Raw genomic sequence first — 17,640 nt, 5'->3', positions numbered from 1 at the left:
GCTAATTCTTGGACCTCATTTTGGAGCTACTGAGTCAGAAATTCTGGAGGTGAGGCCCAGAACTCTGCTTTAACAAGCCATCTCAGCTGGTTGTGATACAGGCTTGCACGTGAAAACCAGTGCTCTAGGCTGTGGCTCTAGTTCTCAAACTGGGATCTGTGGAGACTCTAGGACTCAGCAAATGTGTTCTTAGAGACATAGGATTTTAGTAGAGAGTTTTAAAAAGGTTTCATTTTGACAAAAACATTTAAAGACAATGTAGAGATATATGGTAGGTAGTGTAATTGATCAGTTTCAAAAATAAGTATTTCTGCATTCTTTCTTTGTCCATAATTTGCGTCGTTGTATGGGTATTAATACAGCGTGGTGGATTGGTGGGTGGAGCATGAGGTCGGTCAGCAGGGCCCTGTGCCGCAGCTGGCATGCTTTCAGCAAACCACAGCACAATGTAGGGCTGATAATTTGATTTTTAGGGACTTTGTAGCTTTGAATGTTTAGGATTTAGCTTATTTTCATTTCTAATCACATGTACATAAAAGCCCAAGGACCTTAACATAAAATTAATATTTGCATATGTTTAGGTAGCATAATGAAAATAATTGAAGTCAACTTCTGGGTCCATACAAATTTGTTGCTTTTAAAAGGAATATTTTTTTTGTACGAGTAAGAATAGGCTAATGTATGCAGCAATTAAGAAAAATAACAACTAGTTACTTGTAGAAGTTGGGGGGTGCTGCTAATTGAGGTCACTTGGATACTAAGCATAAGATTTCATTTGATTTGTGGATTCTTTTAAAAAATATTTTATTGAGAGACAATTTATATACTATTACAATTTTATCATATTACATGCCATTTTAAGGCACACAATTAAGTAATATTTAGTATAGTGAGATAATTGTGCAATCTAGCCTATCATTACCATGTAATTCTAGAGCATTTTTTTTTATCTGTTCCCCAAAAGGAACCATTAGCAAGTCACTCTCCATTGCTTTGTGGTCTAGTGTCTCACAGTCATGAACCTGCTTTGTCTTTATTGATTACCTGTTTTGGATACTTCATATGCTTCATATCTGGAATTATACAAGGGGCATCTGTGTCCATCTTCCTTCACCTAGCTGAATGTATTCAAGGATCGTATATGTTATAGCATATATCAAAACTTCATTCCTTTTTTTTTTTTTTTTATTGCTGAGTAGTATACCATTGTGTGAACACAGAAAATTTTATTTGCCCAAGTATTGATTGAGGAACATTTGGGTTGTTTCTACCTCTTGAGCACTGTAAAAAAAACTATTATGAACATTTACATATAAATCTTGTGTGAATTTATGTTTTTAATTTTCTTGTGTATATATCTAGGAATGAAATTACCAAGTCATAACTCTATGTTTAACTTTTTAAAGTCTTATCAGAATGTTAGTACTGCCAGACACAGTGGCTCACACCTGTAATCCTAGTTACTAAGGAGGCTGAGATCTGAGGATTGCAATTTGGAGCCAGCCCAGGCAGGAAAGGCAGTAAGACTCCAAATAACCATCAAAAAGCTAGAGGTAGAGCCAGGCGCTGGTGGCTCACGCCTGTAATCCTAGCTACTCAGGAGGCTGAGATCTGAGAATCATGGTTCAAAGCCAGCCGGGGCAGGAAAGACCGTGAGACTCCTATCTCCAATAAACCACCAGAAAACCGGAAGTGGCGCTGTAGCTTAAGTGGTAGAGCGCTTGCCTTGAGCTGAAGAGCTGAGGGACAGCGCCCAGGCCCAGAGTTCAAGCCCCACGACCGACAAAAAAAAAAAAAAAAAAAGCTAGAGGTAGAGCTGTAGCCTTGAAAAGCTTAAGGAACAGCATCCAGGCCCTGAGTTTAAGCCCCAGGATTGGCACATGTACAGAAAAATGGTGATACATGGGGGTTCTAGTTCCTCCCCAACCTCCCCCATCTTTGTCTCTCTTTTTTAAAATTATTGTTATAGACATCTTAGTGAGTCTGGCTTTGGCTTGTATTTCCAATGCTGGATATCTTTTTTTTTTTTTTTTTTTGTCAAATGTGGGGCCTTAACTCTGGGCTTGGGCACTGTTCCTGAGCTCTTTAGCTCAAGGCTAGGGCTTTACCACTTGAGCCTCACCGCCACTCCAGCTTTTTCTGCTTATGTGGTGTTGAGGAATCGAACCCAGGGCCTCATGCATGCAAGGCAAGCACACTACCACTGAGCCACCTTCCCAGCCCGGCTGGATATCTTTTTTTGTGATAATTGGCCATTTGTATATCTTCCTTGGAAAAGTATCTATTCATATCCTCTTGTTTATTTTCATGTTTTTATGATGCTGGGGATCAAACCCAGGGCTTTGTGTATGTTCTGCTTATATTCTAGCACTTGTTTTATTTATTTATTTTGGTGCTGGTCCTGCAGCTTGAACTCAGGGCCTGAGGATTGTCCCTATGCTTTTGTGGTCAAGGTTAGCTCTCTATTGCTTGAACCACAACTCTACTTCTGGCTTTTTGGTGGTTAATTGGAAATAAGAGTTTCATGGACTTTCCTGCCCAGGCTAGCTTTGAACCATGATCCTCAGATCTTAGCCTCCTGAGTAGCTAGCATTACAGATGTGAGCTATTGACACTGGCTTGTTTTATTTTATTTTATTTTTTTATTATCTTCAAATACTTGTAGAAAGGAGTTTCAATTTAACACGTCCATTTATGTGTTCAGTAAATCTTGATCAGTGCTGCCCCTTCCATCCTTCTCCTTGTCCCTTCTATCTCTTTTTAGTGTTGAATTATAATGACATATATTTTAGATATGAGACCCTTATCAGGTGTGTAATTTGAAAATATTCTCTCCCATTTTGTAGGTAGTCTTTTCATTTTGTTGATAATATCCTTTGATGTAGAAAACTTTAGTTTTTAGAAATCTACTTTTATTCATAATTTGGTTGCTTATGATTATAGGATTTGGAGCTAAGCAAATTATTGAATATCCTTGGTACCCACAGAAAGGTAGTAATGTGGAAAAAATGTGACCTGACCTTAACACTTTTACCTGGCACTTCTAGATATTTCTGCACAATCAAATGTGGTGGTTGCATTTCATTGGCCACTGAATGCCATGTGGACTCACCTAATTGAAGGGTCAGAGAAGGGCTAATCATACTTTGCACCCAAAAGTGTGGAAAAACTGGGAAGATTTGGTAAACAGTACTAAATGATTACCATAATTTAACTTTCATCTAAGAAATACCACTCTTGGGATCGATCCAAATAATGTATTTGGTTTTTTGTTTGTTTTGTGTATATGTGTATGCACATGCACACACACACACACACACACTAGTACCAGGGCTTGAATTTAGAGCCTCATGCTTTTAGTGTTTTCTCTGAGTTGACACTTGAACATTTGAGTGTCCTCTAGCCCAGTATTTTGCTGGTGAATTGAGAAATAATGAATCTCCAGGGCTTTTCTGCCTGAGTTGGTTTCAAACCACAATCTTCAGATTGCAGCCTCCCGAGTAGCTAGGATTATAGAAACGTGAGTCCCTGGGGTCTAGTAACATACTGGTTTTTGTTAGATTCACAGCATCTGTCTTCACTGATACACAACCAGATACATGTCATTGTCATTTCTCAGAGGTCTATCGGAGACATGGTTATGTGAGGAGTTTGACATCTTCACACTGTTTCTAACATTCCTGGTGCTCTTTACATAAGGAAATATATGGTCATTCTTAGAACATAAGGAAATGCATGATCATTCTTAGAACTTAGTTTATTTCTAGATAAACGATGTACTTCCTCTTAATTCAGACTAGGAAATAAGTTTCTAATTTTAATTTTGTTGCTAGGAAGCTCAGAGCTGAAGTTAAATTACCATCTCATATCTTTCCAGTACAGCAAACATTCTCTTCTTCAAGTATGATGATTTGTTTTTAAATGTTTATTATTAAACTATCATTATTATCATTGGCTATTATTCTGAGCTACATTTCTTTTCAAATAAATGATGTATCTTATTCTTTTTCTAAATATATTACCTGGGTGCATATGCCTAATTTTAAACTATTATAGAGAACTTCACTGTGTTCATATATCAAAACCTTAGTAATAAATTTAAGATGAAAATTGGTGAAAGACTTGTAAAAGTTTGGGAACCTTTCTATTGTTAGATAATTTGGTAATTGTATGATATTCTTAATTTATATTTTTGTATATATCATAAGCCTCAAAATTGAGCTTCTAAGAATTTGTCCTAAGAAAATAGATGTGAAGCCAGGCGCTGGTGGCTTATGCCTGTAATCCTAGCTACACAGGAGGCTGAGATCTGAGGATCGCAGTTCAAAGCCAGCCCCAGCAGGAAATTCCGTGAAACTCTTATTTCCAATAAACTACCAGAAAACCGGAAGTGGCACTGTAGCTCAAGTGGTAGAACGCTAGCCTTGAGCTGAAGAGCTGAGGGACAGCACTCAGGCCCAGAGTTCAAGCCCCATGACCGACAAAAAAAAAAAAAAAGAAGAAAGAAAATAGATGTGAATAAAGTTAAGTAGAAATTTAGCAACTGATGTTTTGAATTAATTAAATTTGAACTAATTTAGTAACTAATATTTTTGCGGTAATACTGGCTAGTTAATGCTTTATGTGTATTAACTTATTTAAAAGCGAGGCACCACTGCTACCCCATTGAACAGATGGAAAACTCAAGGCTCAGAGTTTTCTGGACAGGCACTCTTTGAGAATAAGAATGGTGAATAATTATGTGTAAAATGCATTTAAAAAAGAAATATTTCTTCATTTAACAAGGGGCCTAGTCCTGTTTCAGGGTGTTACTTGCTTCCATTGCCTATGAGGCTTAACATGGTGCTTCTGTCTAGTCAGTTTCCATGTTTAGCCTGGTTGGTGCTGGTCTGGGGCTTAAACTCAGGGCTTGGGCACTGTCCTTGAGCACAAGGCTAGCACTCTACCACTTGAGCCACAGCTTCACTTTCAGATTTTTGGTGGTTAATGGGGATAAGAGTCCCCTGGACTTTCCTGCCTGGGCTGGCTTCAAACTATGATCCTCAGATCTCAGCTTTCTAAGTAGCTAGGATTACAGGCATGAGCTACCAGTGCTTGGCCTGGAGATAAGCTTATTTTTTTTTCCAAATTCTTTATTGTGATTAAGTGATTACATAATTTCACAGTATTGTGGCATAGTGATACTTAGCTAAAGTCACAAATATTCTAATTTTCATGAGGCAAATTGTCATTATCATGGTCTATAAAGTTTGTGAATTCTATGACCTTTGACAATGCAGCTATTTCTCCCACGTCAGGTGGTATGTACATTTCTTTCCCTTTGCTTACTGTTAGCTGTTCCCTCTATCCCTCTCATTCCCTCCCTCCCATTGCTGCCATTGAGTTGCTTAGTTCATTTTGATCAATGTCCAGTGCAGCTGATGGGCCCCATTTTGTATGTTTTCCCCTGTTTCCCTTTAGTTCTGTGTCCTCCTCTTAGTTTCCCTTCGATGTGCACATATATACCATATATGTGGTCAGCAGCATGGGGTCATTTAGTAATGATTCGACCAGATAAGTGGAGGTCCTTGGTTTCTGGAGTCTTGTTTACTTTGTTGTATCACCTTAGTTTTGGATTTAACATCCACTTATCAGGGAGACCATGTGCTGTTTGTCTCTTTGCTCTTGGCTTACCTCACTCAACATGATTTCTTCTTTTTTTTTTTTTTTGTCGGTCGTGGGGCTTGAACTCTGAGCCTGGGCGCTGTCCCTCAGCTCTTCAGCTCAAGGCTAGCGCTCTACCACTTGAGCTACAGCGCCACTTCCGGTTTTCTGGTGGTTTATTGGAGATAGGAGTCTCACGGTCTCTCCTGCCCGGGCTGGCTTTGAACCGCGATCCTCAGATCTCAGCCTCCTGAGTAGCTAGGATTACAGGCGTGAGCCACCAGTGCCCGGCTATCAACATGATTTCTTCTAATTCCATCCATTTCCCTGCGAATGCCATTATTTTGTCCTTTCTAATGGCTGCATAATAATGTATTGTATATAGATACCACAATTTTTGGATCCATTCATCTGTAGTGGAGCTTCTGGGTTGTTTCCATATGGAGATAAGCTTTTAAACTTTGTTTAAAGTTGTCTCTACTCAGAGACTACCCTTGTCAGTCTAAAAAAGGCTCTGGGCCTTCCATGCAAGGTTATGGTTCTTCGTGTGTCATTTAGTGTTGTGTTTCTTAGTGTGGGTTCTTTGGGCAATTTGTTCTTCCTGGACCACTCTAGGATGGTAGATATTCTTATTCTTCCTCACGGCCAAATGGTCCCCAAGGAGAAAAAAGGAACACTGCCAACAATGCTTAGAAGACACTGTTTTCCCATGAATATTCAAAAATGTGGCAGGCAGAATTCTAAGATGACCTCCAGTGGCCCAGACCTTTATAGTCTCTCCTATCTCACATATGGGCAAAAACTGTGATGATATTGGGATTGTATTGTATGAAAGGTTAAAGGAAGAGAATCTTGGTGGGCTTGACCTAATCAGGAAAGAATCTTTGAAAAAAAGAGTTTTCTTTGGCCTGTTTCAAGAAGAAAATCAGAGATTTTCATAAGGCTTGAAGGTAGAGACAGGAAGTGGAATGTAGATGGTCTTTAGGAGATAACAGCAGTTCAACTGACAGCCAGCAAGTGAATGGAGACCTCAGCTCTACAACTGCAAGGAAGTGGCTTCTATCAACCACCAGTGAATCTGTAGGAAGACCTTAGACCCCACATGAGATCTAGAGGGTTCAGAACCCAGTTCTGTGCCTGAATTCTAATCTGCAGAACTGTGAGACAATAGATCTGGGGTAATCTGCTGATTTCTCTAATAGATTGTGTTGTTCCGGATTTCAGATTGACATTTGCCTCATTTTGGGTTTCCTACCATGCCTACAGGATACCTTGTTGCTGGATTCCATTCATGCCTATCAGGTGAGTGAGTGACTTTTTCAACTTCACCTGCTGCATTAGTCTATTTTCTGTCACCACCAACAATATACCATATACTGCATACATTTTTTGATAGGAATGATTTGTTTTGCTTGTGATTCTGAAGGTTCAAGGTTAAGTAGCTACAAATGGTCATGACCTTCTTGCTTGGAGAGTCTTGAGGGGATGGAGGGATTACATTCATGAGACAGAGTGTATGTGTGTCCGTTCTGGTCTTTCTCCATCAGGATTCAATCATAGAGGCCCATAGTCAATCATTATCAGCACTCTGTCTCTAACCACTATAGCTAGATCAAGAAAATTAATCCTGAAAATTCTTTTCCTTTTCCTTTTGTGCTGGTACTGGGACTTGAACACAAATTCTTGCTTGGCTTTTCCTCTCAAAGCTGGTGCTCTTCCACTTGAACCACTCCTCCACTGCCAGATTTTTGCTGGCTAATTAGAACTAAGAGTCTCATGGACTTTTCTGTCTGAGCTGGCTTTGAACCTTGATCCTCAGATCTGAGCCTCCTAAATAGCAGGCATAAACCACAAGCACTTGGCTACCTTGGAATTTCTACCCCTTACAATGGGGATTAAACATCAACAGGTAACGCCTTGGGGAACACACTTGAACCTTACTGAAACCTCACTACTGGGGTCGAGGTTATGGAGAGAGTCAAAATCATTCATCAGAGTTACCTCAATCCAAGAGAAAAGCATTTATTTAACATCTATACTGTCATGTATACTGATTTCTTCCAGTGGCTGCATACTTTTTTTCTGTCAAACTTCATCTTTCCTGGAAGTTCCCTGGTAGATTTTTTTTTTTGGTTGACAAAGATCTAACAAGAAAGAGCCATCTCATCATGTAATATTATTAGTGTTGGTCTATCAAGTTGGTCTATCAAGCCCTATATCAAGCCCTATATGCAGAAGCTACCAGATCATTGGAAATAGCAAGGTAATGGCTTTGATTTTGTAATTAATTTTCCTGATTCCAAGCATAGTCTTAGATCCCTGTGACAGGAAAGCCAGGGGTGTCTAAGGTGATGATTAGCTATAAGCTGGGCCACCCCAATGCTTTAATTGGAGTGGAGTAATTTAGGGTTTGATCCAGGAGTTCGAGTACTTGGATCAAAGTTGAAGCTCTGCTTTCTACTTGGACAGTGTGTGGCATTGTTCGCTCTCTACAATTAGTGACTATTGTTGCTATAACTTGTAAAAGACTGAATCCTGTCTAAGACTTTTCTTTTTCTGTAATGCAAAAACAATAGGCAGTTAGTCTTCCAAATATAAAATGGTTCACTATTAAATATGCTTTTCAGAGTCAACATTGCCCTGGATCTTGTCATTCTGGTTTCCTTTATGGGGGAGGGTGGGTTCTCCCCTGCAAGAAATTACTGCTCCTGGGATGGGAAGGTGGCTCAGTGGTAGAGTGCTTGCATCGCATGCATGAGGCCATGGGTTCAATTTCTCAGCACCACATAAGCAGAAAAAACCAGAAGTGGCGCTGTGGCCCAAGTGGTAGAGTGCTAGCCTTGAGCTGAAGAGCTGAGGGACAGCGCCCAGGCCCAGAGTACAGGCCCCATGACCGGCCAAAAAAAAAAAGAAAAAAGAAATCACTGCTCCTGGACACAGAAATGGACAATTGCATCTGCTCTAGGGGTTATCCAAGGTTCCAGACACCCAGGCCCTTCCCACAGCCCTGGAGCTCAGACTAACTAAGCCAAACTGTTAGGAAACTGGAGGGGGCTGCCTTGTACAGATGTGGGTAGCCTGGGGTTTTGGGCTTGTCCAGAGAAAATGTTATGTTCTTAAGTTCTTGCAAAACTAGGTGTCTCATTTTGTGAGCATGTGGTATGGATGACTTAGAGGTAGGAGCCAGGTAGGAGAGGTCATAGAGAACTACATGAAGAATTGGAGCAAGGGTTGCTGATCTGGCAGGATGGCACCCCCAGATATCTCGGGCGAGTAGAGCAGCTTTCCGTAGGAGGTGATATGAACACATTGTTAGGTTGTTTCTGGGTAGAGCAGAAAGGGGAAAGAATTCGGTTTCAGGAAAGCTATCTGTGGTGCTCTCTCAGAATCGTGATTGGAAATGGCCTCTAGATTTCAGCAACATGCTTGCACTTGAAGAATGAAAATATTGGCTGGAGCTGGTGTTTACGAGTGTGAACTTGTTCTGGCATCCAGGGTAATTTTCTTTGGCTATGTAACTGCCATTCTTCCCAACTGCTTCCCCAAGCAAATTGCTGGGAATGAGGATTTCAGCGAGGGAGATTCTTAGTTGCTTTGTTCCAAATCAGCTGGCAGTGGGAGGCAGAAGGGGTTTCTCTAGCAGAGGAAGATGCTATAGAAGATTTAGCGTGTGAACAGGAAACAAGAGAGAAACTGCATTAACCATCACAGAAATCAATGTGACATGGGCATAGCTGACAGTATTAAGGCATTTAGAATTGGAGTTGCTTAGTTCCTGCCCCTCCTGGTGGGAAGTTTCCAGGTCCAACTGAGGCCTTCAGAGGTGCTCCCAATTATTACCTAGTAGGTTCTGAACTTTGCTAGCCTTTTTTTTTTTTTTTTTGAGATGAGGTCTCAATATATAACCCAGCTTGGCCTTGAGCTGAAGAGCCTCCTTCCTCAGCTTGCTTAATTCTAGGATTATAAGTGTGTATCACCATGCCCAGCTTACCCTGCTTGGTTGAGGTGGGTGGTTACTCCATTGAGAGCCTTTGTCTGGTTTCTAGATAAATGATGAGACCCAGGATAAATCTGAATTTCAGATTAAAAACAAAACAAAAACAATCCAACGAGGTAGGCATTGGTGGCTTACGCCTGTCAGGCTTACGCCTGAGAGCTTAGGGTCATGGTTCAAAGTCAGCCTGGGCAGGAAATCTGTGAGATTCTTATCTCCAACTAAGCACCAAAAATGCCAGAAGTGGAGCTGTGACTTAAGTGGTAGAGTTCTCACCTTGAACAAAAGAAGCTGAGGGACAGTGCCTGGGCCCAGAGTTCAAGTTTTGGGATTGGCAGAACATTTAAAAAAATAAGTATTAATGAATATTATATGGGACATATTTAACAGTTATCCATTGTTAGTATGCATGGGCTGGCTTTGAACCACATTCCTCACTCTCAGCCTCTAGAGTAGCTAGGATTACAGGCATGAGCCACCAGCACCCAGTTAGTGTCTCACTTTTCAACCAGGCCTATGCCTGGACTGTACTTTGCCTATTCTAGGCTGCTCCTCATAATTGAGATGACATGCATGTACCCACCCCATTGCATTGGAGTCTTGTGGTCTTCTTTGCCAGGTCAGCCTGAAATCATGATCCTGCTGATGTCAGCCTTCCATGTAGCTGGGATGATAGATGTGACCTACCACACCCAGCTCCTGGTTGAGAAGGGGTCTTGTGTGTATGCCTAAGCTGACCTCAAACTGTGGCCCTCTTGGTCACGCAACCTTTCAAATAGCTAAGATTATTGGTGCCCAGCCTACATGCTTTCTTTTTGACAATGAGTTGGCTTCTGAGGCTCATTCTGGAAAGCTCTGGATTTGGGGACACAATAATCAATGGTGATATTTGAACCAATTAGCTGCAGTGCCAAGGTGGCAACCAGATTTTGGGCTTCTCACACAATTCCACCAACATCTACTTCTATATGTCACAAACTGACATCTCAGAAAACACAATTTGCTTGCTCTGTGAAGCTAGCTGTACATAAATCCCTGTACTCCAGTCAGGCTGTTGCCTCTAACCCCCATGTAAAGACCTGGGGAACCGCCATGGGGCCGGATGATGAAAGAAAGGCTCAGTGTGATTACCCACTCTGCAGAGGCCACCAAAGTTCTCCACGCAGTGTCTCTGCAAGAACACAGAACAAATAACACATTCCGAGGATATTCCAAAAGTGTCAGCACTTGTAAGAGAGACTTGCATTCTATCAATAGCTTTGTGCCTAGTGGGATATGCTGATATCTGTATTATAAGAGAGGACATGGGGTAGATTATAGGGCAGCTTTAGTGGGACCAATGGGCTTTTAGCAAAGACATTAAGAGTGTTCCGATGGCATTTCAGTGTGATCAACTACACAAAAGGATGAGGAGGGCTTATTTTAGGGGCTCTAGAATAAACCATGGGCCATCGAAGCTGCCTGGGAATTTGAGCTGCAGGAGAGGGTGGAGCCAATGCTGGGCCTTCAGCATCACTGGCCCTGTTCCTTGAGGTAGCAGCTGGAGTCAGCCTTGCTGCTGCCCCCAGAGAGTTAGCTGACTGGTGGGTTGGCTGACAGGGATGTTGTGTGTTGAATTCCTTTCCAAGGAGGTGGAGAAGATGCCAGCTATTCTATACATCACCCTCTGCCACCTGCCAAGGAGGCGAGATACTGCTGTGGAGAAAACAGCTTTTACTCATTCTTTTGTATTGGGATCTGAATGTAAGCCAGAAGCAGTGGTTTGGTTAACAAGCTGGTTGCAAATCGTGCTAATGGAAGTGCTCTTGTCTGGAGCTTCGGGGTCAGGAGCAGTAGCTTGTGATTGAATATTGAGACTGCCAAGTGTTATCCTCCTTAATGGGTCTGTTTCCAGAGCTGTTCTAGCACTAATGGGCTCATATTCACAGCTGTTCTAGATCTCCCATCTTCAGGGCTGGATGTGAGCAACCAGCTGTTGGCAGGCCAGGGTTAGGGTAGGAAACACTTTGAGGCCTTTCCATAATATGGCTATTGTAGGGCTAGTAGGGGATGACCTGTTGCTGTGAAATCTGAATAATGAAGATGAAGAGTAGAGACATTACACATCAGGCCCAGAGACCAAACAGTCCCAGTGCCACCTGCAAACTCCATCTCATGGGGCTGGATTGGGTTTTCCTTGGACCTATACCATATTTCAGCATGAACAAAATAGATAATGCATGCAGAGAAATACATGCCATGTTTATGGAGATTGAGTCTTTTGGAGACATTGGGGTTTGACATTGTCTATCCTCTGCCTGATCTGGATGCTCCCTGGAATTCAGCTCTGTTGATTTCCTGCTATTCCTTACTGTCCTTTTCGTCTACAGATCTTAAACTGTACCTTGTTGCTGATGGCCTCCTTTAGTGTACCTGCTGGTAGTGTGTGTGGAGCCCAAGGAGCTGGGTCTCCCCAGGGATGTGGGGTTTCCTGGAGGCACACAGAAGAAGGCCTGAATGGGTTTGTGGGGAAGGAACATACAGAGGACATCATCATTTCTTTCTGGTTGATGTGAGCTGTCTTCAGGAATAGAGGCTGCCCTTTCCCCACCAACTAGCTCCCAAAGCCTCTCCTCATATTGCCACAAACACATACCTATATCTCTCTTTGGTCCTTTTCTTTCTCCAGGTGATTAGTAAGTTTATGATTTAAATATACTTGAAAGGTCATTGGTGCGTGCGTGTGTGTGTGTGTGTGTGTGTGTGTGTGTGTGTGTGTGTGTGTGTGTGTGTGTGTGTGTGTGTGTGTGTGTGTGTGTGTGTGTGTGTGTGTGTGTGTGTGTGTGTGTGTGTGTGTGTGTGTGGTGTCGTGTGGTATGCCAGAACTGGGGCTTAAACTCAGAGCCTGGGTGTTATTCCTTAGGTTTTTTTTTTTCTTAAGGTTTGTCCTCTACCACTTGAGCCACAGCTCTACTTCTGGCTTTTTGGTGGTTAATTGGAGATAAGAGACTCATGGATTTTCCTGCATGGGTTGGCTTTGAACTGTGATCCTCAGATCTCAGCCTCCTGAGTAGCTAGGATTATAGGTGTGAGCTACTGGTGCCTGGCTAGGAGGTTGAGGATGCCCTGAGTTCATGCTCTTCCATCTCAGGATCTGACTCAGAGACCCACAGTAGCTTTGTTGTTTGAGATGAGGAAACAGATCCTTTGGAAGACATTTATCAGATTCATTAAATGTTCTTTGTGTGATTAATCTACCTTCTTAGGTCGATCAAAGGCCAGTGTACAAATTTCTGTTTTCCCAAACTCTAAAAACGAGCAGATAGATCTTCAAAGTGAAAGTTCTTCTTGTAAAGACTCTATTGGGGAACAACAGAATGGTAAGCAAAGGACAAGGGAGGAGCCAATGCAACAGTGACATATACAAGACAATGTTGAAAATCAGCTGCACAACTTGGGGGGGGTTCAGGGGGAGGGAAAGGAGGAGAAAAATGAGAGAAGGGGTAACAAATTTGACAAGAAATGTAGTTACTACCTTACTTATGTAACTATACCCCCTCTATACATCACCTTGACAATTAAAAAAAAAGACTATTGGGAAGGTTTTCCTGCAAATGCTTTCATTCTGTGTTTTTGGAATGTGAAGGAACCTGGGGGAGTGGAGGGGGGAACAAGGATTATGTACTCAAACACCATACCACCATCCAGCGGGAAAAGAGGATCCATGTCTTTATTTATAATGTATTTACACAGCTTGGTGGCCATTGAAGAAGTCTATTCAGTGAAACATTGGGCTTGTATTTAGATGAGGCTGTTGGAAATCATTATGAGTAAACACGTGTAGAGATTTATTTTCCTTCCTCCAGAGGTCTCTTAGAGGTCCCTAAAGATAAATATTTGTATGCTTTCCAGTTTGTATTTTGCCAGTGTCATGTGGTGCTGCGGGAAATAGATTGCTCCTTCTACTCAGCTCATTAGCATGCACAGGGCCACTCTCTTTCCAGGGCTGGTGTGACATTCTAACCATGCCTCAGACATGGTTCCTGGGCAGCAGCCCCGTATCCAGCTCAGCACAGGCCTGGGCTTGTGGCCATTCCAAGCAGTGGCGTGCCTCCACAAAGCGGATGAGTTATGCTCAGGTTCACTATGTCCAGTTCTGTAAGAATCCACTCTGCTGTCCTGGAATAATGCAGTCATGCCAGGGTGGTAGAGAAAATTCTCAAGAATCCCGAGAATATCCTTTGGAAAGTTTAGAACTTTCCTTTACATTGTTTTTCCTTCAGACACTTAACAATGTTAAAAAAAAATAAACAACACACCCACACAAAAGAAATAAAACAGGAGGGGCTTAGACGAGGATTAAAATTTTAAAACGTTGTTATTGGTTTTGGTTTCTTTTCGCAGTTAAAAGTGGAGACAAAGGAATTGTAGAATGCTTTATGCTTTGAGTATATGTATTTTTATATAACAAAATAGTAGAAGATTCACTCTGTAGAAGACATGGTATTGGGGATGGAATTCAGGTCCTTCAACATGGAAGTCAAGCATTCCACCACCGAATTACATCCCTAGCTCAAGACTGGACATTTTAGAGTATATATTATCATAAGTATAAAATATGGTTAAGAAGAAGTCAAAGACTGTGTGCTCTATGGCACCATACTTGAGCATGCAGAGAGCTTAGAAATTGGTGGAACATTTCCAGCTCAGGTAGGACAATGATGCTACATGCCCATATCTGAAATCTTGAACTGGGCACACAAATCCATGGAGAGGCTTGAGGAACACTGTCACCACCTGTTGAGCACTTAGGAAGGTTATGATACTTTGCATTTGACCTGCTAAGTATATACTGCCAGCATGGCTGCTGCAGCCTGCAAGATTCAGCAGCCGAGGCTTTTGGGGCTTGCTGTTGGAAAGGTAGGCTGAAAGGGCTGAAACTCTGCTGCTTGGGCAAGCTCACCCACCACTGTACAGAGTTGTCCTGCAATGAGAAAATGGAGAGGGGAAGACCAGTGAACACTGAGAAACTGGCAGCCCAGCAGACATTCTGGCGCCACAGGACACCAACGGGAACTGAAGCTCTTTGTACCAGGAATAAAACGGTGCTTCTTCGGTGAAGGAGAGGGAGCCCTGGCACTTGGAAGACCCTTGGTAGGGACTGGGGAGTGAAGTTTGGGGGAGGTGGGGGAAGGGCTCCCAAACTGTTGTGTGTGTAGTGAGGGGGCAGGGAGGGGAGATCAGAGCCCTCCAGGCAGAACCACGAGGGATGTGTCGCTGGGAAAGGTCAGGGAGGGGAGTTGAAAGGTTGGTGGAGATGCCTCCCTTCGGCTGGAAATTGCTCGGGAATTTCTAGGGAATCTCTTGGGAGCTGTTTTCTGCCAGCAGTTTTAACCAGTGAAAGGACGGAATTTTGCATTAGGTTTTTGTTTTGGAGGGGGGTGCGGTAAGATGAAAAAATAAAGGATGAACCTTCGGGTTCCTGGGTGGGAGATCTCCAGGCATTCCCAGACTACAGAATCAAGACAATCAAGACAATCCCACCAAGTTCTTACAGACAGGCACCTGACAGCCGGGCTGTGCATTGAACACGGTGTCCAGGCACATCTCTGTCCTTTACCCTCGCCCCTAGCTAGATACACCAAGCAACTTCATCCTGTTTTCTGGTCCTGAGGAAGGTGGAGTGGGAAGGGAGGTGTGTCCCCAAGAACAGAGCGCTTTCCCAAGGCTCAGAGCCAGCCGGCGTGAAGTAGGCCCCGGGTGGTGGGTGGGTGTCCCCTGGGCGGCCCGAGGGGCTCTGGGTGCCCGGGGAGGGGCTGCCAGCGGGGGGCCGTGCCCGCTGTCAGGGGTGGGCGGCGCCGGGGACAGCTGGCGGCTCCGCGGCGGCGGCGGCGGCGCCGAGCACCGTGACAGGTTCTGCAAATAACAGCTGCGGAGCAAATCCTGCTGTTTGGACAACGTGGGAAGGGCCATTGTTCGCAAATTGGTCTCTTCAATAACACCTGCGTGCGCAGATAATAATGCATTGTCGATCTCCGGGCTTTCAAAGACAAAAGACAGCCGCAGAGGGCGGAGCCGGGCAGTTGCAGGAGACGGCGGAGCCGCCGGGAGCGCGCAGAGTGCAATCGAGGACTCGGGTTCCGCTCCCGGACGCCTCCCGACGGCTCGCCGTGGGGCGCTCGCTGCCTTCGCCGGCGACCTCTTTGATCTTCGTGGGCCACCAACGTCGCGGTGGCAAACATCGTTTCCGAAGCAGTTAGTTGCCAAGCGTGCAGGCCTGCAAATCAGCGGTCAACACGGTGCAGTGGCACCCGGATAGAAAAGGTCGGACGTGTGCATGTAAATCAAAAAGGTTTATGGGGAGCAGGTGGTCCCCGCTCCGCCGAGACTGCCATATTAGCATGCCAAAGCCCAAGCGGAGCAGGGGTCTCCTCCAGTGCTTGGGAGGGCCCAAGCACCCTCTCTTCACCCTCAAGTTTGAAAATCTTAGTGTGAGGTCCAAAGTGCCATGACACTGCTAACGCCAGGGCTCTGCGGTTTATAGGGTTGCTTCTCCTCTCTCCAGCGAACACAATCCCCAATTTTAATAGAAAAAACCAGAGACTGGGCCTTAAGTCTCTGTCTGCACTCCACATCTGATGTCTGTTTCTGCCATCACCTGGTAGGTTTACTTACATTTTATTTTATTTTTTATTTTTGGCTTAAACATTTTTTTTTTTTTGGTCAGTCATGGTACTTGAACTCAGGGCCTGGCACTGTCCTTGAGCCCTTTTGCTCAAGACTAGCTTGCTACCACTTTGGCACAGTACCACTTCTGGTTTTCTGGTGGTTAATTGGAATTAAGAGGGATTGTTTTTCTGTTTAGGCTGGCTTCAAACCATGATTCCCAGATCTCAGCCTCTTGAGTAGTTAGGATTACAGGTGTGAACCACTGGTACCTGGCCATTTTTGGCTTTTTCAACTTTTACTGAGCAGCTGCTAGCAGGCCCCAGACTAGATAATAGGCAAAAAGACACACATAGCACATGCAATCCCTATCCTTATAGTACTGCCCAACATGGTGTCACACAAGGCAATTTAAATTTCAATTAAAATTAAATGAAATTGACAGTCTACATTTTTCCTGGGTCTGTAAAACATTCAGTTGTATACCAGCCACATGTAAAGTGTGCACTAGTCTCTCTGCTTTAGGGCCTACTGTATTGGATGGGGCCGAAAGTTCTATATACAGCACTGTATCTACAGGCTCACAATTAAATGCAGATTAAGAGAGTCTCTCTTCTCTGTTCTATTTACTGTGTTCCTGGAGTTCAGTTGTTTCTTGGTTCTTAAATGCCTTACTTTCTAAAAGGAGGCCAGAGCAGTTTTCAGATTTGTTGAGGTAAAATGTACATGCAATGAATGCATCCATTTTGATGCAGAATTCAATGAATTCCACCAATGTAAACAACCTTGTAACCACCCCAGCTAGACACAAAATATTTTTTTTTTTTTTGTCGGTCGTGGGGCTTGAACTCTGGGCCTGGGTGCTGTCCCTCAGCTCTTCAGCTCAAGGTGAGCGCTCTACCACTTGAGCTACAGCGCCACTTCTGGTTTTCTGGTGGTTTATTGAAGATAGGAGTCTCACGGTCTCTCCTGCCCGGGCTGGCTTTGAACCGCGATCCTCAGATCTCAGCCTCCTGAGTAGCTAGGATTACAGGCGTGAGCCACCAGCGCCCAGCTAGACACAAAATATTTATATCATATCACAATGCTTTCTTGTGTTTTTTTTTTTCCCCACTCCTCCCTCTAATTCTTTTCCTGGGCAAACACTTAGTTACTTTGTACTTTGTATATATTAAATTGGAAGGTTCTAGAGTTTTATATAAATGGAATCATACAATATTCACTCTTTGGCTCCCTTCTCTCAGTAAAATTTATCCATGTCCTTGTGAATATCAAGAGTTACTTCCTTTTTATTGATGAGTGTTGATTTTTTTTTTTTTTGTGGGGCCTGAACTCTGGGCCTGGGCGCTGTCCCTCAG

Source organism: Dipodomys merriami, unplaced genomic scaffold, assembly GCF_024711535.1.
Source record: "Dipodomys merriami isolate MVZ:Mamm:240054 unplaced genomic scaffold, mDipMer1.0.p SCAF_1, whole genome shotgun sequence".
NCBI classification, from domain to species: Eukaryota; Metazoa; Chordata; class Mammalia; order Rodentia; family Heteromyidae; genus Dipodomys; species Dipodomys merriami.
This window is presented reverse-complemented; position numbering follows the sequence as displayed.